This window comes from Leuresthes tenuis, unplaced genomic scaffold, assembly GCF_036924035.1.
Source record: "Leuresthes tenuis unplaced genomic scaffold, fLeuTen1.0.hap1 SCAF_4, whole genome shotgun sequence".
Classification (NCBI taxonomy): Eukaryota; Metazoa; Chordata; class Actinopteri; order Atheriniformes; family Atherinopsidae; genus Leuresthes; species Leuresthes tenuis.
Genome location: NW_027325358.1, coordinates 10,013,537 through 10,040,346, shown reverse-complemented (window position 1 = coordinate 10,040,346; position 26,810 = coordinate 10,013,537). Strand labels below are relative to the sequence as shown.

The 26,810-nt window shown below is 40.4% G+C and overlaps 1 protein-coding gene across 2 annotated transcripts in view; it reads right to left on the bottom strand.

Annotated features, from left to right (window-relative positions):
- Positions 1–26,810, bottom strand: part of add3a (adducin 3 (gamma) a) — a 96,681-nt gene that overhangs the window by 66,332 nt on the left and 3,539 nt on the right. The window contains exon 2 of one of the 2 annotated variants that reach the window (XM_072384526.1): positions 12,616–12,653. The gene's annotated coding sequence lies outside the window, so the exon portion shown is untranslated. Of the gene's footprint in view, positions 1–1,634; positions 1,741–12,615; positions 12,654–26,810 lie in introns of those variants that run through there. The other variant, XM_072384527.1, reaches the window with a different exon arrangement.

Below are 26,810 nucleotides of genomic sequence, written 5' to 3'. Positions count from 1 at the left end.
AAGTAGCAGATTTCAACATTTTTCATAACTATTAAAACAAGGTAAGTGAGTTCTTTCCCATTGACAGTAGTAGTGTGTTCACGACTTTTCAGTCCGGTATACCAGTACCTCCCATGGGACAAGTTTAAGTAGATATTACATTGCATCTTAAAGGTCTTCTTGGACTGCAGTTTTTTATTTATTTTTCATTTTATTTCATTGGAATGCAGACATCAGGCCCAAACTGCAGGACTGCAGAGTCATTCAGTGCAAGACAGAATGATGATTCAACACTTTCCTCATTACATTCAAAAGCCAGAAGTTAACAGGTGCAAGTGTTTTCTTTTTTCTTATTGTTTTACAAATTATTTTAAAGTTAATTCTATATTCACATCAAACTAACACAGCTAATCACAAATAACACAAGCACAAATTTTACCTGCACCACAGGATGTGCTGTGGCAGATCTTACATCTGATTGCTTTAGTGCTAATTGAAATTTTAGTCAACCTCAAAAACAACTGTGGCAAAGATGAGATCCAACTTGGCTCAAAATCCACAAACTGCACTGAGAGGGGAAACAATTGTTGCAAAATATGGAAATCAGAGATGAAACGGTGTGCAATTTTTTCAGATAGTCTCGTTTTCTAAGATGAACGAAAACAAGTAGAAATGTTCCATATCCTCAAGGCACAGAACGCAACGCCTGGTCATGCAAAAAACTTCAAGCAGTACACTGTTCATCTGATACAGTGGGACAACTATTATCAGACTATTCAAAAGAGGCAAGCAAACAAACAAGATGCACAGAGAGCAACCAAACCACAGACTTTCCCATCAGTTAGTCCAGCCATGAAAAGGGGCCTTTCATTGGAACACCCAGAAGACAAAGGTCATAAACAGAAACAAGCGGCTCCTAAAGCCTCCTTATCACTGCTCAGTCCAAGGTAAACAGACACCTATGAAAAGACAGCTTCATTGAGGCACTTGACTGTATGACTTCCCCTTTCCCCTCAGGCGTTAAAGATTGGGACAGGAGCCAAGCTACTTTTCAGAACTCTAACAATGAGCACACATTTTATAACGTGTGCAAGACTGAACACAGGTAACATCTCATCTCTTATCAGCACAGGCCAAATGCATAAAACCCAAGCCTTCTCTGCAAGCTACCAGCACACAAACCTACCCCAACACAACCGCTAACTCATAGGCATGCTGACACTTGAGAGGGCGGCACCTCTCATACGCACACTGAAAGCCATCCCGGGCCCTTTCAAAGCTCCCAGCTCTATTCTTCCCCACAGTAAAAGAACCCAATCTGAAAGAAGCAAAAAGGGCTGCTGCTATTTCACTGAGGAAGCTAGAAGCACTAAAGCTACCACAGCAGAAATCTTTTAAAGTTTCTATATAGAGATTACTGTTTTAGAATATAAAGCATTAAATGCAAGCCTAAGCTCTGAAAGTGTGCACGAAATCTTCACAGAATCATGGGCTTTTCATTGATGCAATAGCTAAATAAAAGACCACAACTGTAAAGATGCAACTGGACTGTGGTACAACAGCAGGCCTGACAACAGGAAACACAGCTTCCATTCATTCAAACAGAGAGGCAAAAACCACGCAACAAACAGCTACAACAAATCTGCTTTACAAACCTGCAGGACAGCCAAACAGAGAGCCTCCAAGTCTTCCTCTTCAGCAGATCCACCTGCACTGCAGCGAGTCCTCTCCCTGCACCGCTCACTCTCGATCTAACACGCCTTTCCCATTGAGGCAGAACGCAGTGTAAAACTGTTGCTGCCCTCTTTGCTTCACGCCCCACCCACAGTATCTCCTTTTTCCCCCTCTTTTAGCACTCTTCCTTTCTCTCTAAAGCTGCAGCCACTCTGTTATGTCTGGTGGAAAACACGACGTGTATGCTGCAGGCGCTGCAGAGGACTGGTCAGACTGCAGAGTAAGGGGAATAGCAGTGAATTCAGAGTTGATAGTGGTGGATGGGGTGGAGGAGAGAAAGGGGGAAGGGTGATTGAAATTCAGACACACACAGGGGAGAGGTGACAGGGTCATTTGCCCTTAGGGTGCATCAATGAAGACTCCTCCACTGAGGATTTGCTGGGATGTTAGGACAAAGCAAGTTTTCAGACAAACATACAAGGTAAAAGTTAATTTACTTTCATATTTTATGTGCTGAAAAATCCCTTGGTATTCTTTTCCTCCCATTCCATTAGCTTTCTGAAACCATCTTATAAAACCTCCCCCCCTCCCTTTTTTTGACCAAAATTTATATCGGAATGTCTCTTCTTTTACTTACGGTCAATGCTGTAAAATGTTGCGAGGAACTAAACTACTGCAGTCGTCTCCCGCCAAGTCTGATGAAGGAGCCTTTACCCCCCCCATTAAAATTTTCCTCCTTCACCATTACTTCATGAAAAGACATGAAGGACTTTCCCAGATAGCAGCTTAACAACCTCCTTATGTGAGGAATCCCTCCATACAAAAGAGTTTGGAAGAGGATTTGACAAAGAAGGATGAAAGAAAGGTCATGCTGGTATGTGAAGACTGGGGAATTTACATAAAATATGAATATTTTACATTCAAAATATGAGCTAAATCATGCCTTGTCTTTTAAGGGGAAAAAAGAGGTTAGGGTTAGGTAAATTACTGAGATTTGGGGCAAAGAAAACGTGCTCCGAAGAAGTAAAGGGAATAAAATAATTTAAATTATCTAAATCTAAATGTTAAAATAGCCAAAAGTAAGAGAATATTTAGGCAAGTTAGAGACTAGGTGTGGGTGAGTTCAGTAGGCAGAAAGCTCCATATTGTGAGGGGTGCAAAGCAAAATCCTAATCCCTTTTGACATCAACTGTGACCTGGGAGTAACCAGCATGGCTCCTTCTGTGGATCACAGTGATCAAGAGGGCACACCAAGTTAATATATCGGAGATGTATGAAGAGGCTAAGCTATTAACAAAGATTTCCAAACTCATTACGAAATCTGATAGGGAGCCAGTGAAGACAGGCAATCACAGCAGTGATTTGAGACAAACTTCTTCCATCAGCAGCGCTGCTCAAAATGGAACCCCTCCCAAACAGACAATACCATGCTTTCACATTTTTTTGTTCCTCTTTTTCTTAAAACACAGAGGTGCAGTATTTCTATAAATGCTGATTCACAAAACCTTTCAAACCTTTGACCGATTTCATGCTGGAAGAAGGAGATCTTCTTTAAAAACACAATCACCAGCTGATTCCACATCTTATTCTCGCTATAAATTCCAGAAAGGAATGTCACGGGTTTGAACTCTCATTTCTTTTAGAAAATACACAGAAAAGTGAGAGCGACAAGCTGCTTATGCAGGTAGATCATGTCATCCAGCTTTGTTGTGATAGGCTAGAGTTAACCCTCTGGTTTTACACTTACACAAGATACTCCTACACATGTGCACACACACGCTAACACCTTTTAGTTGCACAAGATATATGATGACGTTGATCAAGACACGCATTTCAAAGTCGCACTGGTATGCCTTGTTCAAAAAAACTTTAAAATTAGAAAGTTAACCAACTTTCGGTTGGTTTTATGTTGGAGACCGCAGCAGTTGTTATGAACTCAATGTGTACAGCTGCCAGTGAGGGGAAGATCTGTATGCCTGTCCTCCTGCTGTGAGGTTTTCTGTCAGCAGGAGGAGGCGAAGGCCGCACTGTTCGTATCAATACTGTTAAAAGTCAGAATCTTATTAGATATTAATGTTTTCGAGTATGTATGTTTGTGGCTCTCCACACTGATCATGTCTCAAATGTTGCGCTTATGTTTTGGCTCAAACTAACAAGAAAGATCACTGCTCATGAAAGTTCTTCACAGACCTTGAAGATACATCAGATGTACATCTGACCTAGCTTTCTTTATGTAAAGGCTAAATTATTGGTGTGTATAATTTAAAGTAAGTTAGGGCAGAAAGTGAATCTTAAATTAATCTTTAATTGCCGCTTCCAGAAAAACGCCTCCATTTGGGGAGTCGAAGCATGACTTTATGGCTGCCGAGCACAGACACAAGGCAGACAATAATTATAAGAAACAAAAAATACGACCCAGTGTCCATACGCAGCACAAGAAGCCAGTCAGCCATCTGAGCCCAAATCAGCTCAGAATTTAGAAAGATCTGCTCAAGCAGAGAAAGAGGAGATTATGGGGAGACACAGGCCTGTCAAACTGCTGTATACCCAGCTGTTAGTGTCGAAGTGGCTGGGATTCCCTGCCTGCTCTGCTTGTCTGTGCGGTGAGTGTGGTTTTATGTTTGTCAAACTACGTCTAGGAGGAGAGGATCAATCTCTCACCAAGCCTGAAGGCAATGAATCTCCCACAGTGGAAACTATCTGCAAACAGTCGTAGTCCGTTCAAGCTGAACTGGAATGAATGTCTTGTTACAGAAATGTGTAGCTTGTAAATAAAGGCTTAGGCTTCCTATAAAAAATAAATAAATAAAACATCAAAACTGCATTATCCTGCATGGACTTCATTGTTTTCCCGAAAAGACACATGCATTCACTGAATAGCATATTGCATGCAAAAGACAGTCACACAACCATTCTCACGGTCACTCTCCAGCTTTCTTAGGCCGAGCATACCTGTCCCAGAATAAACCTCACCATCTGGCCTCCTGCAGCAAAGCTGGAGATGGATGCCTGGACTAACATTAGCACATATTTGAGTGAAATGTGCAGGGGCTCAGCAGTCTCCGTGATTTAAAAAGAGGTGCATGTCTACATTGTTTATGAGCAAGATTGCTAGTTGTAAATTTCTATAATACAGAAAGAGAAGTTCACTCGGAAAAAGCCAGACAGTTTCTTAATGTATTATTGATTAGCACCCATGCTTGTAGGTAATTTTATGGATTAAGTAAAACCAACATGACAATAAATCTTCACCGGTTTGTAATTTTGTGCATCATATCTGCAAATCAACAAACTGTATGTCAGTTTACTCAACTAACAACAGTTCAACAGTGCTCAGTACGGAACTGCTGATTCAGTGTAAAGCGTTTAAAGTTTTCCTCATCCTCATACTTTTTAATAAAAAGATCTCACACCTCCCGTTAATACAAAAATGTCAAAGACTAAACTGCGCTCCAAATTCCACAATTTTTCCAACTGTTAAAACGTAAGACTGCTGCAATCAAGTTACCCTGCAGGACAGGAGAATGTTTCGACCCATTATGACAGCAAAACTCAAGACCAACAGCAACAGGTGTACTGTTTAAAAGGCAAAACAGATGTTTGAAAATGCATGACCAAATAAGATGGGAATAGAAAGTTGGCTGTGTCATATGTCTGCTTTTCAGAATTTGATCGATGTGAAGTAAAGAGACATAGATTTCCCTATCAACACCTAATTCAGGGATGAGTTATCAATTATTTTGTCTATCTTGACATTGTAGCAGGTTTAATTGACCATTTTCTTCTGTCTACAGCCAAAACAAAAACAAACAAAAAAGAAAGTTTCTTGGAAATGATCAACGGTTCTTTCCACAGTTACATGTGACTCATCCACAGCTTTCCCTAATCTAAAACATAAAGTACAGAGCCATGATTAACAAGAATGACAGTTCTTCTTCAGCATGGGTTCTTGTGAACAATATCAAAAAGTCATATTGTGCATGTCTACATGTGCAAAAACAAATGTGTACACAGTTCCTATGGCACAGAATCAATGAGAGTTTAGTCACTATGTGAAGGAATATGGTGACAGCAAAGCAACGTAAATGCTGACACAGGCCAAAATCCCCTGAAAAACCCAGAGGAAGTGCTGGGATTCACCTGCAGCAGCCTGCAGAGGACTGCTGGCCTGCAGCCAGCATGACAACTTAAGTACAACTGGGGAAAAGAACAGCAACACCTACTTCAGACTGAGAACTGCTGCAGTGATTTACTGTACCTGTTATGCAGAATCATGAGCCATGTGCTGTCAAACTGTGCAGATAATGCAGAAACCAGCCATCTACAGTGAAGAATGGGTTTCTGTTTGTTTCTTCACCAGTGTGTGAAGTGGTACCAAAAAACATGGACACTAAAAAACACTGAACCTGAGATTTCTATTTTTTTTTATTTGAAAAGAGCATGTTAAAGAGACTTTCAAAAGTGAAGATGTGGATACGTTCACTACTCTTTGAAAGACTAATGCTAATAATTCTAATACTTAAGAGTGCGCAGAGTGTAAAACTGGAAACGCTTTGAGGACGTCATCATTTCTGGTAAATTAAATCATGAAAAGATGAAAGGGTGAAGAAACTGAAGATCAACTGATAATCATGACCGAAGAAAGACCAGCTCTGTCTGACATTACTTTATGAAAAACATAAAGCAAACACTGACTTTACATTTTTCATTTTAAAATCTACACTGTTTAACAGTTTCCCTTTCTGTAAACTGTACAGACTTCTTGTTCAGGTACAGATCGAATGTCCTGGACACTGGAAGGCACCTTTGCAGTGCGGTTAAGTGCTAACTTGTTCGGTCCTACTGCTGGCGACATGGCGTAACCCAGCATGAGGCTTCTGGTTGCTGCTATTTCACTGTTACTTTGGGGTCAAAGACTGCAACAACTGTGAAGCATGAGCCCCTATGTCCGTTTTTATCCCACTCAAGAAAAAACACGGACAACTAATTCTATGTGTAACCGCATGACCTAAATGTTTGTTAGTCTGCATTTGTATAATCAATTTGAGTACAATCTCAGGAAGACGAGCATGTTTACTTGCATTTTAAAAGGTCAGTTTTAGTCAGGCTAACAGAACAGTCATGAAAACATCAAAATTTCTTTTTGGTTAACCTTAGCAACAATAAAAAAGTGACAAATGGCCTTAAGCACTTTGTTTTACTAATTCTATGGATTTATTTTTCATTGTTTGTTCGCAGAATTGAGTGAACTTGTATTTTGAGGCAGCCTGCCCCCCCCCCCCAGTGTGGAGACACTTGGCCTATGTGCTGTGGGTGATGGAGGGGGGCCCTCTTTAATTCCCCATGTTGACTGCAATGCCATGTGACAGCAGTAAATAATAGTGTTTCACTAATGAGTTCATGTCTGGCACAGGGTCAGAAGGTGCTTATTATGGTTAAAACATAAACTGTGACAGAGACCAAGGAGTCACAGCAGGTTAAATAAGCATTTCTCTTCATTTTAAATCCCAAAAAACCTCTAAATACCATGATAATAAGGAATAAACATCTTAGTGGCTTCATATATATGTCAGCTTTAGCAAAAGCCTTTAAGCAATCTAAACACAGACAGTAAAAAATATCAACATTCAACCTCATCTCCCAGTGCGGTCCAGAGGGAGTCATTAGGACATTAAGCAAGGGGGTTTGGGCTACAAGAACATGGGGCTCGGACTTCAAGTCTGCATGACATCGAGGGAGAGATCCAGACAAACACAGTTCACTGCCAAACATAATTTCTTACACACCCACTCCATGGCATATTTCCACCGTCATCTGTGAGAAACTGAAATGGTCAAATAAGAGTTTAGAAGTAAGAAAATATAACAACTTTTCTCGTTCAATTATAGTAGCTATTCCAAATTCCCAAAATTTGATATTTGGGATATCTGCCACAAAGACCTTCACTCAAGGCTCAACCCACTAAAATGAAGTATTTTATGAAGTATTTCTTCTGTAAGACTGGCTGTCGTGTCATTAAGGTCCACTGTCTAATACAGACCAGACCCCTGTCAGGTCATGTCAGCCTCCGAGCACTAAGCTGTAACACTCTCGACTGCTCATCCTCCCTATACTGCAACTCTTTTTTCTCCTCTGGAGTCATGAATCACACCATTGAGCAGGAAGAACTGAGCACTGGCTTTGATGCTTCCAAAGTGTGTATGTGTCTGTGCAAGTCTGTGTGTGTGTGTTGCTGTGGTTCCCCTTTCCCAGCCTCCAAAAATACAAAGCTGTCATTTGTTGCCTCTCTGCATGACAAAAGCCCCAAAGGCCACAAGAAAAAACTGGAGATTGTAACTTTGTGCGTTTGACTGTATATGTGTGTATTGTTAAATGTTTGGCTGAATATGTAAATGTGTATGTTTCTAAGCAAAATGACACGCAGATTTTTTACACTATGCAAGTCTTTTTGCATGTGTTGTTGTGCCCAAAATGTGCCCACATACATACAACCCATCTGTATTACAATGTGATGTGCCAGATACAAATAACTTCCACTGTACAACCACTGCGCGCACACACACATCTCAACAAAGCAGAGGATTTACAGCCACTTCAACAAGAGCAAAACCCTTTCTTCCTTCTCACTGACAAACACAGGGTAACTAATAACATCAAATATGTCTGTAATGCACACCAAAAACAGTACATGTGCAATCAGGCAGAGACACAAACGCACACAAACCAACATCCTCTGCCTCCTGTCAGCAAGCACAAATCAGTGAGAAGACAGCTGTTATTTATCAGGGAAACACCCACTCTGATTGTAATTAAAACAGTTTGTCACTACAAATCACTGTGTGTCGGTTCTTGGAAAGACCAATTTTGTTAGGATTCATATCAGTGCACAATTTCTGTAGAAATCTGTCCAACTGAGTTAGTCAATATAGTGAAAAAAATACAAATTTGATGTTAACACTAATTCAGTGCCTCAAAATGAGCAGATAGTTTACAATATGCCTTACTGCGGGAATATTCCGCAGTAAGCTCAGCCTCTGCAATAGAGGAGGGCAGGGTGGAACATAGTTATCCAAGTCAGATGTGCCCAGGCTTTTGTGATTTACACCAAAAACTTTCCTGAGAGGAACTGCACGCCTGTTTTACTTCCAGCATCTATAAAATCCATCTCTTTGATTGAACACAGACAGGTTTATGTTTCCGCATCGCAGCATGTGCCCACCAACAGCTGCCCATCACCGCAGAGATTCGTATAAATCAACAACTTCTTTGTGCTGCAGATACCCAGTATTCTCAAAACTGAAGCCAGCTTAAAATGTGCGTTGACTCGTTCTTGACTGAAAAAGTTAGTGAGAGGCGGGGAGACAGGTCTGGCTCAGGATGTAAAACCAGATCTGTGGATGGGAGGAAGGCACTGTGACTGTATAAAGAAACATTATGTGTGCGGAGGTGAGGAGATGAGGAGTTTGTTTTTTTTTCCTCTTTTTTTACACTCCTATAAACAGATTATAAGTCAAGGAGTTTTATATCTCAAATCTTTTCCTCTAAATATTTTGTATTTTTCTCAGTCTTGATAGTATCTGCTGGACACACTTGGTCTACTACCTTTTTTTCCCCTATCCCTCATTGCCAAGACCTGGTTACATTGGTACTTTAAGGGATGTCAAGCGTTTCTTCCTTTCACTTTAAACCTTTAACAGACATGAGTCAGATTCGACTGGTTTACAGGAATCACTCGCTGGAGACTTTTGAGATCACTTCAGGAAAATCACTTAAAAGTTTCCTACTCAGTCTCACTAACACCCATCAGGGCCGGTTTCATTTACAAAAAGCCACTGAATTAAGGTTTACATTACCAGCCCTGCTACAAACAGGAATTAAATCAAATTAACTAGGCTGTAAAGTTGTAAGTGTGAAGCTTACAAACTTAGCTAACACTTAACTAGTTAAAATACAACATAAACGCTTCTAGAAAGGTTCTGGGAACCTGTGTACCCTGACTTTCGCCTGATGGTTGCTGGGACAGGATCCAGCTTTCCCTCTGAACCGGAGTTGGATTAAGTGGGTAAAGAAAATGGATGAATGGATGTGTCTAGAAGAGAATACTGCTTTGTGTTTTTTGTTGTATAAATTAGTAACTGTCACTAACATATTCATATCTATTTGTAAGTGAATATCATTGCTGACTGCTTGCTAAAATGGAGCTTTGTGGCCAAAACTCAAACAATGCCTTTTTGAAAAAAAGAGAATGCAAAAAGTTGGATGAACATTCACTTCAATATTTACTAATTATTGATACAAGTGATTAGCGTACTACTTCTAAATTCCTGCTATCAGGGTAGGATAAACACAATGACAGAAAACACTACAAAACTCATTAAGGGATTACACCAACAGCTGTTAATCCACTTTCCGTTGTGGAGTAATTTGAAAATGGAGCATTAGGAGTTTAGCCAGATGGCTTTGCTTGGGTTTGCACTTACAATGGCAAACAAATCCAAAGCACAAAGATGCCAGCTCCAGTGGTGACATTTGCATTTAAAAAAAAAAAAGTTGGGAAAATTCTCAAAACAAGATTGGATTTTGCTTTAAAACCAACAAAGCAAAAGAATGTAATTTGCATTTATGTGGACGAATAATTTATTGTTTTGCGCAATATCCCTGTTTCCAGCTTCTCTGATGGGAATACTTTCCATCTGGCTGGGCGGCGTGATGTTGGTCTGATAAAATTTGTGATCTCAGAAGCTCTCTGAAGCTTTAAAAAGTCATTTTAATCTTGGGTCCTATACTGGTCAGCCATTATGACCACCGTCCTAACACTGAGTCGGTCCTTCTCGTGTCCTCCAGATGTGCTCAGACCAATCAAGGTGTGGACAAAGAAGATCGGAGGATGTCCCCGGAGTGTCTGATACTGGGACATTAGCAAAAGACCATTTATGCGCTGAGGATTTTAGGGTGGAGTTTTTGTGGATTGGGCTTGCTTCCCACAGACGCCATCAGAATGGTATCCGAGCCAGATGAACACATCAGACTCTTATTTAGTATTCTTTGACCACTTCCTAAGCAGTTTTGGTAGAATTCCCAACATGATATTAAATTGTAACAAGATTGAAGAGTTGAGAGACAACATTGAGAGTGAAGTATGATGAGAATGACTAGGCCTTAAGACTGTAACAGGTCTCGAGGAGTATTCAACACACAAGCTGAAATGACAGCAAGCAGAGATTAACCGATTTCCTCTGAGCCAGCAAGCTGTAGATCTGGAAGTTCTGTCAAAATGGGTCTGAAAAGAGATGCTCTAAAAGCATCTCACAGAGAAAAAGGGAGAGTGGGAAGGTGAGCAAATACTAAGAAACACAGAATTAGAGACAGAAAAGATAAACATAAAGAGTGGAAGAGGAGGAATTATGACTAAACTGTTCTGAGGAGCTGCTGAGGGACACAGAGCCTGGGGAGCTCTCTGAATAACGCCACACCCTTGAGAGCTTTTATTTCAGTTGCACGATGCTAAAGTAAAGAAACAGCTCGTCAGCAGTTAAAAGATGAGTCAAATTTCTGGTATGCAATGGCTAATGTTTAGGTCTGCTGTTATGCCAGTTGATTTACCAGTTAATTAACCCTTTTAATGTCCCGCTCTGGTAGAGCACATTTTTTCAGTGTCTTTACTGTATCTTATCGACAGGATGAAGTAAACCTACCTAAACATTCTCTACCACTCAGTTTAGCCATCCAATCTGAAAATTAATCCAACATCATGCTATAACTCTTTCAAATCTTGATATTTTTATCATGAAGTGCCACCCAACCATTTGTGAAAAGAAAAAAAGACAAACACTGGTTCTCATTATATTCTCAAAGCAAATAAAGAATTGCTTTTCTCTCATTGTGAACATTGAAGGGTTATAAATATATTCTGTAATGGCGTGTTCTTGTGTTGTTTTCATATTTTTAATGCAGCATCACTTTGCTGTGTTTCAGAAGGTTCCCGGGAGAGTACCGAGCCTGATGTAAGAGCTCACAGAGACCCTGCTAACAAAGTTCTATAACATATGATTGCTCGTAGTTCCTTTGATCACAAAGAAAACTTGGTACTCATTCGAGCAAAAGGTGAGCGTACTGACACTACAGATGGAAAACAGAGGAGATACACAGAGAGACACTTACGTATAGTCACTGCCTTGTGAATTTGCAGATAAAAATGAAGATGGGGCCTATGCCATGTGTAACAGAAGTTATTCAATTTTCCAATACTCAGAGGCTGGCAGTGAATTAAGTAGGTTTTCCCTTCTGTAAAGCTCGGAGTATACACCTAATATTGCTCTGAGTAGAAAGAAACTGGAAAATTCATGGGCAGGGTGAGGGAATGTAATAAGAAGCAGAACTTAAACCATAAAAAGTTACAGTGAAGCATGCATTAACAGCTTAAAGACGTGAATTGTGTTAACATTTAAACTGAAAATAATTGAAGAGAAGAACCTTTAGAACAGCAAAGATGCTTCAGTGAGCGTTGTTTAGAAGTGGTGCGAGTAAATTTCAACTGCACGTGATGTGCTGCAATACTGCAATAGAACTAACAAGCACAGACATTTCATGGCTGTTTTTCCTAAAAGTTCTGTGGAGAGAAATGCACTATTTTTTTTTATAGAACTATCCTGTGCACATAAAAAGTCTGGCCAAAATCAGTTTGTAAGTTAACCACTGACCAAAGTGGTCATTCATTCAAGGCCTTTCCAAAAAACACCAGCCTCTGCTCTCTGTGTCCTTGACAAAATCGTAGAGGCTTTTGGATGACGGACTAAAACTGTCCATTTCATTCAACTCTACATTTGATACTCCCTCACCAGCTATGCTTGTTACAGTGTAAAGTAATACTCAAAACAGAGCTGTGCTGTTCTTCCAATCAACAGGTGTATTAAAAACTTGAGCAGGAGCAGAAATGGTGTAGGCCGATGTTGAAATTCTTACCTCTCTGGGGACCGCTTGAGTTAATGACGTCTCGCCAACTAGGACAGAAACAGACAAACAGATTTTTATATTGTAAGTCCAGATTTTCTGGGGTCTGCTACAGTTAGTTTTTAAATGTGTGAGGCGCAATATGTGTCTGAGATGAAGAAATTAGACACAATTAAAAGCAGACGTGCATTTGATTTGAATACTGTTGTTCACAATCTTGTTTGTAACTCTGAGCAACAGAAATGTAAATCAGTGGGAAATGAATAGCTATAAACAGAAGGAAGACAGCTCTAAGAATAAAGTCTATATCTCGAAGCCTTTTCATTGTCCCTGAAATCTCACCTGCTCTAAAATTCCACATATGTAAATGTAAAGTAAGATATCCAAAAACAGTAATCCTCTATGCATTTCCATGCTTTAGATGCCTTTTTAATTTCCTTGGCCAAACTACAAACCAGTACTGTGATTCAGAAGAGCAACTTCCTTTCAAAGGAAATGCGAAACAAGAGATGATTTTATCATGCTCCCCCTATGGTCTCAACAGCACCAGACAGTTGTGTGCGTTGCTCAGCTGGTAATACACCCGTGTGCACATTTATACTGGTAAATTATCACGAGACTCTTCTGGCGTCTACGTGTGTGTGTTCTCGGTCACAGAGGTCAGCAGTTTCCGCGATGGAGAATGGGCTGTGCCTGCGTACTGTACTGTTGGCCGGCAGGAGGCCTGAGACTCAGTTTGCCCTTGATAACCATCAGTGTCATCTGCCCAAACACCAACTGTGTCAACAACAGGGAGCACAGCTGACTGTAGGAGAACTCTGGAGCTGATGGATGGCATGCAAAATGTGTTATTGCTGACGTGTGTTGCGCCTGGATTCCATTACGATGATAACTGGCAAGTGGGAGTATTGGAGCTGGTCCAAAATAATACAACAAAATTTTACAAAACTACAGTGGGTCTAAAATAGTCATGGCACAATCTGTTGAGATAATAATCTTCCCAACCATAAATACTGGTTTGTGTTATTGGTCATAGAGATGGGTTTATGCTCAATCACACACATAAAGGTGAAGCGAAATGCTGCCCGAAAAAAATAGAGAATAAGGGAGGTGGCAACACTTTTGACAAATGGAGAATGCAACACATTTTGCCTCTTAATAAAAAGAAGTAGAACATTTACAGTGTTGCACTCGTATCAAAAGAGCTGGAAATAGTTGTGTTACAAATGAAAAAGAAAGTTTAAAGCTGGCCAGTCACCGGCTGGCTGAAAAATGGGAATTGAAACCACCTGCTAAATCTGGTAGAAGTGTTTCTTTTGGTGTTAGTGGAGATGGGAAAATTATTTTTCCTTCAGTTTTCAGGTGTGAAAGGACAATGAAAAGTGTGAGAAGCACAAAACACTCTGACAGAAAGATTATTCAGTCATAGCTCAAATCTATCCCACCGTAGAAAACCTGAAGAAAGCTGCAGATCACAGAGCTCACCAGCTGAACTAAAGACTCTGCTCAGGAGTCATTTTGTTGATCGATGTAACCACATCTTAAAATCAAGTTTCTTATGATGAAGTATATCAAATCGTTGCTGGCTGCCAGCTGGATTGGATTAAAGGTCCCTCTGGAAACAGCATCAGTCTGACTTCATCAAAGCCCCAACTTACTACTTGCGATGACATTTTGCTCTCACAGCTTTAGGAACTTTACTCAGTCGGTCTGACACCTTTTCAATCATGTACGTTTCATGGTCCTATGTGTTTTTACAGGTAAAAGAGCTGCTTCCAGTCAGGTAAACTGCTTGGAAACTCACTGCTGGTCTAGAACCAGGAACAGCTTAATAGCTGGTGATGTGATTTTGGTAACCAATAAGATAAACTAAAACATTGTGACTGTCATTTTTACACCAATATCTATAAATGCAGATTAGCAATATCAAGATATACAGCAGGAAGGACAATGAAATGAACGAAGGTTCCCAGAAGAAGCTCAAGGACAAGGTCTCAAGGTCGGAATAAACCAGAGGGAGCTTTGGTTGAAATAAACAAACACATACAGTAACCGAAGGTGTGGTGCTGTGGTTTCCCTCTGGCCCATGGAAAAGAAGACCCTTACACTGAGAGTTGGCATGTTCAACAAACTCTGCGTTGCCCCAGCTGTATTAGGTTGGCTACAAAAGCTTAAGTTGGGATGATCGGCCCCGTCTTCCCAGTCCCACCTCTATTAGGCATTGTTTCAGTGAGACACAGGAAGAAAAGGGCTGTACCATTTTGAGATGGTTCATTTTTATGCAGGGTCGTGTTTGTTTCTAAACCAACTTCTTTGTTTTTGTTCTTAATTGTTGCCAACAATGGTTAACTACTGGTCACACAAACCAGTTTTCATAAATAGAGCCACACTGAGACTCTTCAAGTTGATTTTATTTTTTTAGATATAAAGGCCAAGCCAGAGACACTAATGACAAGGATTTAAATACATGACTTTGCAACAGTGCATATGAACCTGCACCATAACAGGTGGCTTAGATTCAAGCTAACACCAGAAAAAAAAAAAACACTGAAAACGGTTTCAAGTTATCATATAAAAAGCTGCACTTGACATAATCTTTTTTTTTCCTGCAGGTGAGATGCAGAGAGACAAGAAAAAACTGCACAGTTACATAACTCCTGTTTCTGCTGACCGCTGCGGTGGCCTTAGTGATCTAGCAGATATGGCTGTCCAGCAACACAGCATGACCCCTTTTAGCCTCATTACATAAAATAAAAAAAAAATCAGTCTTATTTCTTAACTGCTTAAGTTTTTGTTTTAGTGGAGACGAGGTCACTTCAGATAAACAGATGGTCCCTCCAGGCACTCAACTCGCTTACATTCATAAAAGTTCGGAGACAAGATAGAAGTTGACTTTGCTTCCAGTCATATCAGTTTTGCAATGGTTACACAACTATCCCAACACCTAATTAATCTGATTCTGTCAGAGGGGTTTAGAGAGATGTTGTGAAAGCTACAATGTTCAGACTGCTCAGACCGGTCACTGTCTGATGGTTCTGGTCTCATTTGCATTCAGAGGTATAAATGAGAGGACAAGTGAGTCCATTAGTCCACACAAAGAGGAGAAGTCAGCTGTAGGTTAGGACACACAAGGTGCAGGAAGGTAAAGGCAATCGAGCAGAGGTCAAATTCAACACTAGGAAGAGTAAAAATTCAGTTGAACCTGAAGGAAAAGCATACGTGCGTTAGAATTTGTTTACATTCATCTGCAGCCTCAGAACAGATGGCAGATAAGACAGCGTGCCGGACTATGTTTAGTCAGCAGGAAAACCAACAGATGACAGTCTGTAAAGTGTTACTCGGGTGTAAAAATGTACACACGTGGACAAACAGGATAGTGTCGTCACCCCCCCACACACACCTAACTCATTAGGTAAATGAGTTAAAATCATATTAGAATGCTGATTATTCAGTTTGCTTAGCATTTGCTCTTAATTATATCTTGGTGAATTCAGATTTGCAATATGGTATTATCTGATTATTAAGTTTTAGCCTGTCTCACCAGAGAGCAGTCCGATAAAAATGTGGAATTGCAATCTTGGCAGGAGCAGTTTTTTCAGATGGTGTAATTATTTCTGTTTTGCTGCCAGCAAGTTCATGTCCCTGTGAGCCAGCAGTAGATATAGTCACAGAGGTTGCAGTTTCAACCATGGACCTTTGTGTGGATATGAGAACAAGATCAACATACGTTCTGTCAATATTACGACAACACAATATTACGACAACACTAAAACACTGCCGTCACTTCCTGGTGACAATAGGCAGGAGAATCATTTGGTTAGGCTTAAATCTAAGTCAGAAGATTCAAACAAATCACTCTGCAGTATTATTTGGAGCCGTTAATCACCACTGTGTGAGGTTAAGACAAGGTTTGAAGTCTGAGTAAAGCCGAAAGAAATCAGAATTTTGAGTTTGTAACGTTACAGAAATATGTGCCCAGACAAACATGAATGATGAAAACAATGTATATAATGTTGTGATGTAGTGTTGTGATGTGATGTAAAGACAGTGAGGCAGCAGGCACAAAGCAGGACACCCTCCAAGTGGAATGTCTGGTGTGAAAAAAGTCCAAGATCACAAGATCACCTGCAGAGACATGTGCATCGATACATAAACATGGACCCCTGCCCAGCTGGAACCACTCCATCCCAGCCCAGAAATATGATAATCCAATTTAAATGAACTGAGAATTAACTGTTGTGAGGAACATCACCACTACAGAGCTCAAGAGAAGCACTGAAGCCATGTAGAAATGTGGATAGAAAGTGTGTGACCAATAGGTCAATAATTTGAGCCTCGCTGCAGCTAATCAGTGCTGGACAAAATCTTTTTCCATCGGTGTTAATAGGGCTGGATAACAGCATCAGTTAAATTAGGGAAACTAATCACAGATTCCTTAAAACTAATCATGCCCATCTGAAAGAAAGGGGAGTAAAAACATTACACATTGTCTGCTGTTCTTGTGAAGCAACAATCCTCAGCTTATTTTTCTCTCAGGTTGATCTACATGCAGTCTTCCCCTTTCTACAGAGCCTTTTGGAGAAGATCCACCAGACAGCTGTATTAACAGGAAGAGCCTCACTGAGAGATGGGTTCATGCAGAGTGCATGACACAACAAGCAGAGATAGCCCCACCAAACACTCGGTTTTGTTATCATTTGTTTTATTAATAATAACAACTTGAAAATGTGATTCACTATTAATCATATGAAACCATCCTTGTTCAGTCATGTTCAGAGTCTGTAAACTTAAGGCAAGTCACACAAGTATTCTCATTTACCATCACTGAAATGACTACCCTTTGCTCTCTGCAAAATTCAATAAACTTGAAGACTTTGTAAGTAAAGTAACGCAAAATCTTTGTTAAGGACAGGGCAAAGCTAGGTGTTTACTTTTTGTTTCCACTAGATGACCACTGGCTGACCTCAGCCTTCTAGATCTAAGCAGTTCTTGTTGCCTCGCGATGCCATCCTATCCTGGGCGCCATCTGTTGGAACTGATGCACTTAGGCAGACGTTTGAAAACAACAAAAACAGGCAAAAAAGCAAATAAATGCACTAAATGAGGCATAGACTTCATTTCAAAACCACATGCAACATACTTTATATATAATAAATATATAAATAATTATTTTTGAGAAGATCTTAACACTTCTTCAATCTTTTACTGTTCTTTTGCACAAACTAGGTCTGCATTTCAGTTTCATTATACATACATATGTATATATACATAACAATAAAGATATTCTATACTTTTCACTAACGCAACAGCTGTTGTTTTCAACTTGATGTTTCCTAAGCAGATATGACAGCGGTACCTGTGTTCTCAACTAACCACCAGAAATAAGAATTTGTTTTCTCGATTTAGTTATATTATGAAAACGCTTTCCTTCCCTCACCTTCATCCAATATACGATATGTTAAATATATATATTTGTAGTGAATTAATGTGGAAACAGTTCAGTTTTTCATGTGTAAAGGTCTGATAAGACAACAGGCTCTTTTTTTAGTCCATGATGGGAATGTTTTAGAAGTGAAACATCTTCAAAACATACTCACACACAAGCAAAACAAGCCTGTTCGTAATGTTTTCCCTTTATTTTCATTTCACTGGGGGCGTAAAACAGTTTTTTCCGGAACACAATGTCAGATTTAGGTTGAAATTTATGACATCACTTAATCAGGTTGAAAACACATATTCTGGAAATGGCATCCTGTGACAGTGGCTCATGTTGGGTACAGAAACGTGGTACGTGGGCTATCATATGGCCTCATTTGTGTTTGTGCGCTCGTCCAACCTCCAACCTAAAATGTATCAGTGACTGTCCTGACAAAAAAGAACAAAAGATAGGTCGTATCCAGTGATTTCCTCTGCTGAGGTTAAGGAAATATTGCCTTCCCATACTCCATCCTGCGACATAAACCCAAGACATGTGACATGACATCACACACATCTGACAGCGTATCTCTCCTTGACTCCAACCAGACACATCCTCAGTGGAAACTTTGTGCACTTTGTGCAAATGTGTAGGCGTCCGAGCCTCAGGAGGGGAAACTGATAAGGAAGAAATATTATTTGTTGTGTGAATCTACTTGTTTAAAGTATGAGTGAAGCAAATTAAGAGATCAGCAATGGAAATATGCTATGGTTTTTGCTTAAATTATGTTAAAAGTTTGAGGAATTGTTTTTCAGTAACTGGGTCAGTTGATGCTTAATGTATCAAATCTGTGCAAAGCTTAATGACTTTCTAAATGAGAATAAACAGCTATGTGTGGAAGCACAGCAATATCCCAACTGTTAATATAAGTAAGTTTATATGAGTCACAGATGATATTCAATTGATTAACCTGTTATAAAGCAAAGTTCAATTGATCACTCATACCCACATTGCATCCCCTTAACATATGCACCATTTCTACCCAACCAAAAACACAGAGCATTAGTTTACTTGGGTTTCCTCAACACCCCAGAAGTGTGTCATCAGTTTATCACGCCCTTCCTGTTGTGCACTGAACTCTGCTGGAGCCAGTATTGCCAGATCTTGTGACAGAAACAAGCAACGATCTCCATGAAAACAAGCCCAAACCAAACAACTTATTTAAAAAAAATAAAAATATAATGTAGCTAGTGATTGGGACTCAGTGAAAACAATAAATAATCAATTCAGAAGCCTAATTTGTGCTTATAACTTGGCATCTAAAATTTTCACAGCATTGAAAACTGGGAAGGTTTTTTAGAAATGTATCGCTTACGAATAATTAAAGTGGTTTGAAATTCTATTCGAGTCACAAGAAACTCCCAGTACAAAGCTGAACCTGCATGGCTAAGAATTCATTCATTGACCAAAGCTAAACAACGTACGGTTTTCATGGCATCATTTAACCGCTTTAGGGTGGATTTTTTTTTTCTTTAAAGAACTTCTTTGTTGCCGTCTGAATACACAGGATGTAATGCAACATTGCTCCTTGAGTAACTGAAACTTGTAACACACAGGGAACACTGGGTGTGACAGGGTGCAATCTGCTTTGCTTGTTTATTCCTGCTCGGGCTCAGCAGGTTTCCCTCTATAATGACAGAGGAGGATAAGTGGCAGCCCGTGCGACCTACGACAGATGGAGAGGCTTGGTGCTGTACCTGTGCGGCAGCATAACATACACATCTGATTTTCTCTTGAAGACTTATCAGTAAAGACTTTCAGCAGACTTTTTAGACACTTTGAAAGACTGCTGATCATTTAAACATGAATGAGTGAATGACTAATAGAAATGATAATATACATAAAAATGCACAGAAACTTAAACAAACCCCATAGGAAAAACAGTTGGTCCCCCATCAAAATGTTAACACTTCAAATACAAAAACATAGAAATGTGTGTACTATGCACAAACAGACTGCAGACTTGAACATACTGCGATGCCCAGGGGGCTGCTAAACAGAATGCAGTATGCATCACTGCCTGTCTGCATCAGACCTCCAGCAGAGAAGCACAGTAACAACAGCAGAGTGTAGAATCACACCCTTTATAGAAATACAGTAGAGTGATTTCTCTTGCAGAAACATTGACCTCAATATGAGACCGAGGTGAGAACAAAAGGAGACATGAATCCAGAGCTTTACATCATATCAGAGCGCACAGGAGTGAGGTGTTACACAATTCCCCAGTGTTCCTCAACACTGGTCTTTGGGGGGCACTGCCCTGCATGCTGTACATGTTTCCCTGCTCCAATACAAAAAAAAACCATGGCTTAAAAGTTTGTTTCCTCAATTTCCATACAAGCCCGTTAAGGACCTGGGGCCTCATGTACAAAGACTTGCGTGGATTTCCTACTGAAACATGGTGTACGCTCAAACCAAAAGGCTCTCCAACGTACAAAAATATCTGGATGTATCAATGCATGTGCACCCATGAATCCAAGCCCATTTCAAATGTACATCCCAATCAACGTGGAATTGAGTGCACATGTCAAAGTATCCGACTCCTCCTTGTCCACGCCCCTACTTAAATATACAAATCATATTCAAATGAGCCCTGCACCTGCGATTCCTCTCTCTGCACGATCAGAAAATAAAGAAAAAATGAGTAAGATGGGAAAAAAAGAAGAACTTAACGGAAAGCGAGATGGAGGTGCTACTTTCTGAAGTGGAGGCCTACAAAAATGTGCTCTTTGGCACTCTGTCCTACGATATAAGCAGCAAACATAAGAGGAGTGGGTGGGAGAGAGCGTGGCCTTTAATGCTGTGGGGTCTGAGAAGCGCAAGCAGAGGTGAAAAAGAAGTGTATTAAGGTGGATGTGAAGCGGAGACTGGCTGCCCACCGCCGAAGTGTGGCCAAAACAGGCGGGGGAGGCTGTTTGAACAGAGAGTCGGCACAACTATGGGTGACACTGCTCTCTCAGGGGTGATGGGTGTGGGAGTGTGGGTGACTCTGATTACCCCCAAGGTAAATACCTGTATTTGTGTAACTCACAACAAACGTGTTCATACAGTAACCTAGTGCAGAAGTGCGCCGGGAAAAGGTGAAGCTAATTCAGACATTTCACACTTTACGCACGGGGTTATTAACATTTGCACACAGAGACGATCAGGGGCTTATGAGAAAGATCTTAAGCTGTTGGTTAACCAGCAAAAAACAGCAAGTTACTAACTTTAACCACCAACTATGATGCTGTGAAGACGGGATAGAAATTGGGGGCGCACATGCCCAATGCATGTCACGGGGAATAATAGTAAGACAGTTACACGAATAAAGTTACTCACCAAGAAGCCACCCATCGCGCACAGTGCCAGCTTGTAGTCTGTTCCCAATAACTCTGTTACTGAATGTATGAATCGTGCGTTGTACCAGGCCACCCCCACAAAGCATTTGCTCATCACATACGATCTGTACATTGATGGAATGAAAATGTTTCCTGTCGATATACAAATTCATCATGCGATGGCGCTTTTATGGCACTGTGTGTGCAGTCGATAGTTCCGATTACATTGGGAAAACCGGCTCTCGCTTCAAATTGCGCTTTAATGTTGGCCTGTTCAACTGCATTGTGGGAATTTGATATACCTGCTGAGATGCAAATAATTCCGTCCCACTCGGCTTGGCTCAGGGTCGACTGGCACTGTCCCAATCGGTTGGCCAGCTCCCTCTGGAATGCCCCGGTTTCTTAAACCCCAGCGTGCACATCACCTGTGGCACAAGCAGCGCACGGCTCCTCGCTGCGTTGCGCTCCAACGCCGGTCACAGCTCTGCGCACAATTCCAGGAGGATTGCCCTCAAAATGGCTGATGAGCCAGTTGTCATCATGTGCCAGCAAATCCTGCCAGTCTCCTAACACTCGCTCTCTTTCAATTGCACGATTTACAATGTCTTCCAATACCGCTAAAGCAGCCATTGTTTTTGATGGTATGCATTGCAACACTTTGTGCATGTTTTTATATCCACAGACACATGGGTGTGTTAACTGTTCATGTCTCTCAAATGTGCACATCACTCATTCTGAGGACAAATTGTGTTCACATTTATTTATCATAACAGTTTCCCAACATCACCTCTAAGTGTCACCAAAGAATAAATAGCTGTAGAAAAGTGCGTACGACAGCCCTGAAGTTGACGTGAGGCACCACATATTTCCTCGGCCATTTCGCTCTTGATACATCTGATCGTTGACGTGAAAAAGTGTGTATGCTACTTTTTTGTGCGTACGCACCCTTTGTACATGAGGCCCCAGGTGATTTGAGGTAGAAGCAGGGAAACACCTTAAACATGCAGGTTAGTGGTCCCCGAAGACTGTGGTAGAGGTACACTGCAATATACTATCTATGTTGCAGCTGCAAGGGATAGGAAAGATAATTATATGTGACAGTCATGAACAGGATTATTTCTTTCAAAATATTTGGATTTGCATTTGGAATTTTAATGGTCCTCTATTCTGCTCAAGCTTTTGATGGAATATTCAGACATCTGAGCATTCAGGACTGCAACTAGAGTGAAGTTTAGAATATATATGGCTTTGTCATCTTTATCTCAAGTCACACCAGGATCTGCTGGATATTCAAAGATTAGCTTTGGTCAGTCAGTTAGTATTCTGCATTATTCAGACCTATATGTTTGGTTGCTTGCTGTGAAGTTTGCTGCACCTCTGTCAAGAAGACCAAACGCTGCTGTCGCTTTGCAACAATTTTCCAGTTTTCCAGTTCCAAGTCACAGTTGCAAACTATGTTATCAAAACATCTGCAATCAAACCTTAAAAACGGGCATATAAAAATCAAATAGTAATTTTTTCATAGAATATAGCATTTAATGTCGTGACATTTGTGAATGCAGCATGGCTGGGTTATTGGGACCTGATTCACTGAAACATGATATTGTATTATTGTCTGAAATTGTGCCTAAATGGGATCATCATACGCTGATTCAGTGATATTGGTGACGTGCACACAGTGACTCGGATGACAATCTACCAAAAAATACCTAAAATGTATTTTCTAAAATTTCTAAAATATTTACCTAAAATGAAAAATAAAGAAACGGACACTTTAATGGAGGTTGTCTAGTCCAGAGTAAGGCTCAACACACAGAACATTGATGACAGCAAAACACACATCTCATAGAGGCAACTTTAGGTCATTTCTGATTTTACAAACAATCCATATGTTGCAACTGGCATGCAACTTGCTCACAAGAACCTTGTGTCCATTTATGACACAGCAAGAGGAGAAGAAAATCTGTGGATTAGCATCAACAATAACATTTAGCAAGATTATCATACACCCGGTCACAAAGGCAAGCTTTGTCCATAAACAAATATAAACACGATTGAAAAGTGGCGCCTTATAAAAGCAAGTGAAAGAATACCACGGTGATGACTCATCATCTAAATCAAAACAAGCCAGCGCTGTTTTGTAAGATGACATTCGGATTCACATCACGTCTTGTGACCATCCCACTTCAAACATAAATAAAGCTCACTAAACACACGAAAACCTTTACTCGATCAGTGAGGACGACAAATAAATGCCTGAACACCAAAGCCCCACAGCGATGATGTAGCATGTCAGGAGGAAAAATAAAAAAAAATAAGCTGACCCAGTTAGAGGCAAGACAACAGAGCAGCCCAGCACAGTGCATGACCACACTGACACGAGGCCTCAGCGGCTAGCTGACCTCAGTGCTGCCAACTGGGATTTGTCACAGAGTGTGTGATTTAACAACAACACAGTGTACGTGTATGTGCAAGTGTATGCGCGCACAAGCAGGAACCGAGGCAAGGGTGTGCCTGCCAGATGATGTGGTAAATGTAGGTGTTTGGTCACAGAAGCAATAAAGGGTGTTTCCTGGACACACAAGGCCAAAAAGAGTTCACTTACAAACACACATTTTCAGTTCTTCTTTTGAAACTGATGTCTTTTCATAGGTCCCCCGTGAAACTGTCACACAGTTAGACGCTAAATCGTGTTTATTGAATTACAAACACAGAAAGCGTAACCAACGTGACTTTACTCATATTGCAATGAATGCCACCCAATCCATAAGCCACAGAAACAACTAACTGATCAGTAAACAACTAGATGATGTCAACTGGAAATAAAAGAGACGTCACTGGATGGAAAAGTGTTGTCAACATGTGCAGATAATATAAACCATAATTAGTAACTCTTCTTTGTGTCGTCTGTCATTATGAAAGTTAAATCTGATACATTTCGGGTATCAATATTTAACTCTGATCTCTGAGCCACACGTGCACCCACACAACAAACGCAACCAATAGGTCACATATCTGTGCATCCACTTTAGAATATGGCGGATAAGAGTGACAATATTGGTCAGCAAAGGACAAAGATAAGTGGGTCACAAATTTTCCTAATGTTGTACTTGCATGCTGCTGACATCTTAGTTATGCCAACAGCCAACAAATTCCAATGAGAGACCTTTTACAAAGACATGTTTCAAAGTGAGACAATCATTAAACAGAAGGTCAGATACCCAAGTGATATATGACTGAACAAAAGAGAATGCACAAAGCACCCCATGTGAGCTGAACGTCAGAGGAGGACTCTGTGCTTCAGCTGTGTGCTTTCATGTGAGTGCATTTGAAAAAAAGACTTCGGTTGCTCAGCTGAACTTTTGTTAGAGGGTGATAAAAAAAAAAAACATCAATAGTTAATAGTCAATAGTTATGTCCCTCTGCATGCCAACTGACCTTGCAGCAGCAGAATATAGTTGCTTTTAATTACGTATTTGCATGTTCACGACGACTACCTCACATATTCTGCGTTTGTTTGGAGTTGGCTGTGTTAGATTTGTAATGCTACTCGTATGCAAGATGCAATATAAAGGTGAGTGGTAGAGGCCAGATATCCGACATCCTTGATTTAAGGGTCTTGAAAACCATCTGTGATACTGCACATGTTGGTTTTTCTGCTGTGATCTTAACACCATCCAAATACTAAACTCCTTTATTGTATCCATGTTCACTGTTTGAATTCTGCAAACCTGGATGTTCTGTGCAGTCTAGGAGCTCTAATAAACCAAACTAACTTATACAACCAGGTCCGCTGGCTGGACGCCTAATGTGTCTCTTCACATCACCAGCATCTGGCAAAAGAAAAACAAAAAAAACAAAAAAACCCACTACACTTGAACACTAGAGAAGACAATCTCAAGCTGCCAACTACAATGTAAATGCAAAGCTTGTGGATGCTGACTAAACTCTGCAGTGCTGAATGAAGCAGGAGTCTAAAGGTTTCAATCAGGTAAAAATGTAAGAAAGAGAGATTAGATCAGTTTTTAGTATCCAATACAGTTGTATTTGAATCTGCAAGTATTCCATTTTCATACTTTAATGTGTTTAAAGCCCAAAATGTGTATTCCAATTTAAAACTAATTCCTCCTTTCGATTATTTTGTAAATGCATACTTAGCATTTAAGCTTCATGTGCAAAAAAAACACAGTTAACGTTACATTAATGTACTAAAGAGTTCACTGGCTTTGCTAAACCACCAATCAGAATGACCCCTCACACTAACCGACTCAACATCAATTCAAAATGTCGACTGAAAAAGGCGTCATAGAGTCCAACGGAGCAGACAGAACTTTGCATTCCAAAAAGACATTAGAGACAGATGGTCATTTACACTTCAAACATTCCCAACAATTGATTGTCAGCTTCATGTATAAAGCTATACATACGCTGGTGAGTCCCTGTGAAGTCCTGATTATGTGACCATAGTGTTAAAAATCAAATATATTTCTGGATAAAGAATCTGTAGATGTTGCAAAGGCTTTGTTGTCTAACTGGGCTCCATAAGCGGCACCTATGGGGGAGGTTTATAAAGCATGTCCAGTGAGGCTTTCAGGAGAACACCATTCTTACTGCTGCTGCATCTCACCATGCCAGTAGCTCCAATTAGTTTTTCTACAATAAAACCCTTCATTTTATTAACTCATTTACAGTCTCTACTTTACAAGGCACAACAAGCCAGATTGTAACAAAATGAGAGAGAAGCTAATCGAACTGTGCATTCAAACATTGTGCATGTATGTGCTACAAGAGTTCTCCATCACGTTCAAAAATAGCAGCAGTCCATCCTTCCCAGATCCCCACACAGCAAATGCATCAGCGACCATAATGAAGGCATCCATAGAGGCAGCTTTTATGCCCAGAAACACTCCCACCCCCCTCCCCCCACACACACATTTGGCTATAAATTAACCTCACATGACATACTGCGAGTGATTAATTCACTTGACAAATGAATCTCGTATTTTACTATACATGTTTTAATTTTCCTCTGCCAGTAAATATATGAAATGACAGTCAGTTAATTGAATAGATTTGGTGACCTGGAAGAATTCTCATCTAATCTCCATATTAATGCAGACCCTCGGGGCCCAGTAATGGGAAACCCCCCCCCCAGAGATGCACACTCACTCTTGTGCCTGACAAACAGCCCAGACAAGACAAAATATTTAGTCAGAGTCATTCTCTGCTCAGTTGGAGTATTTTTCATACTATTACAACTAATGAAAGATTCAACTCTTCTTGGATCTGAGCTCACAAAGAGGGAAGGAGCTGCTCAGGTTACATAATCCTAACCATATAATGTTGAGAGACCAGACTGATGGAGTTTTATCATGAAAATAAATCACTGACTTTCAACTCACATTAGCTCA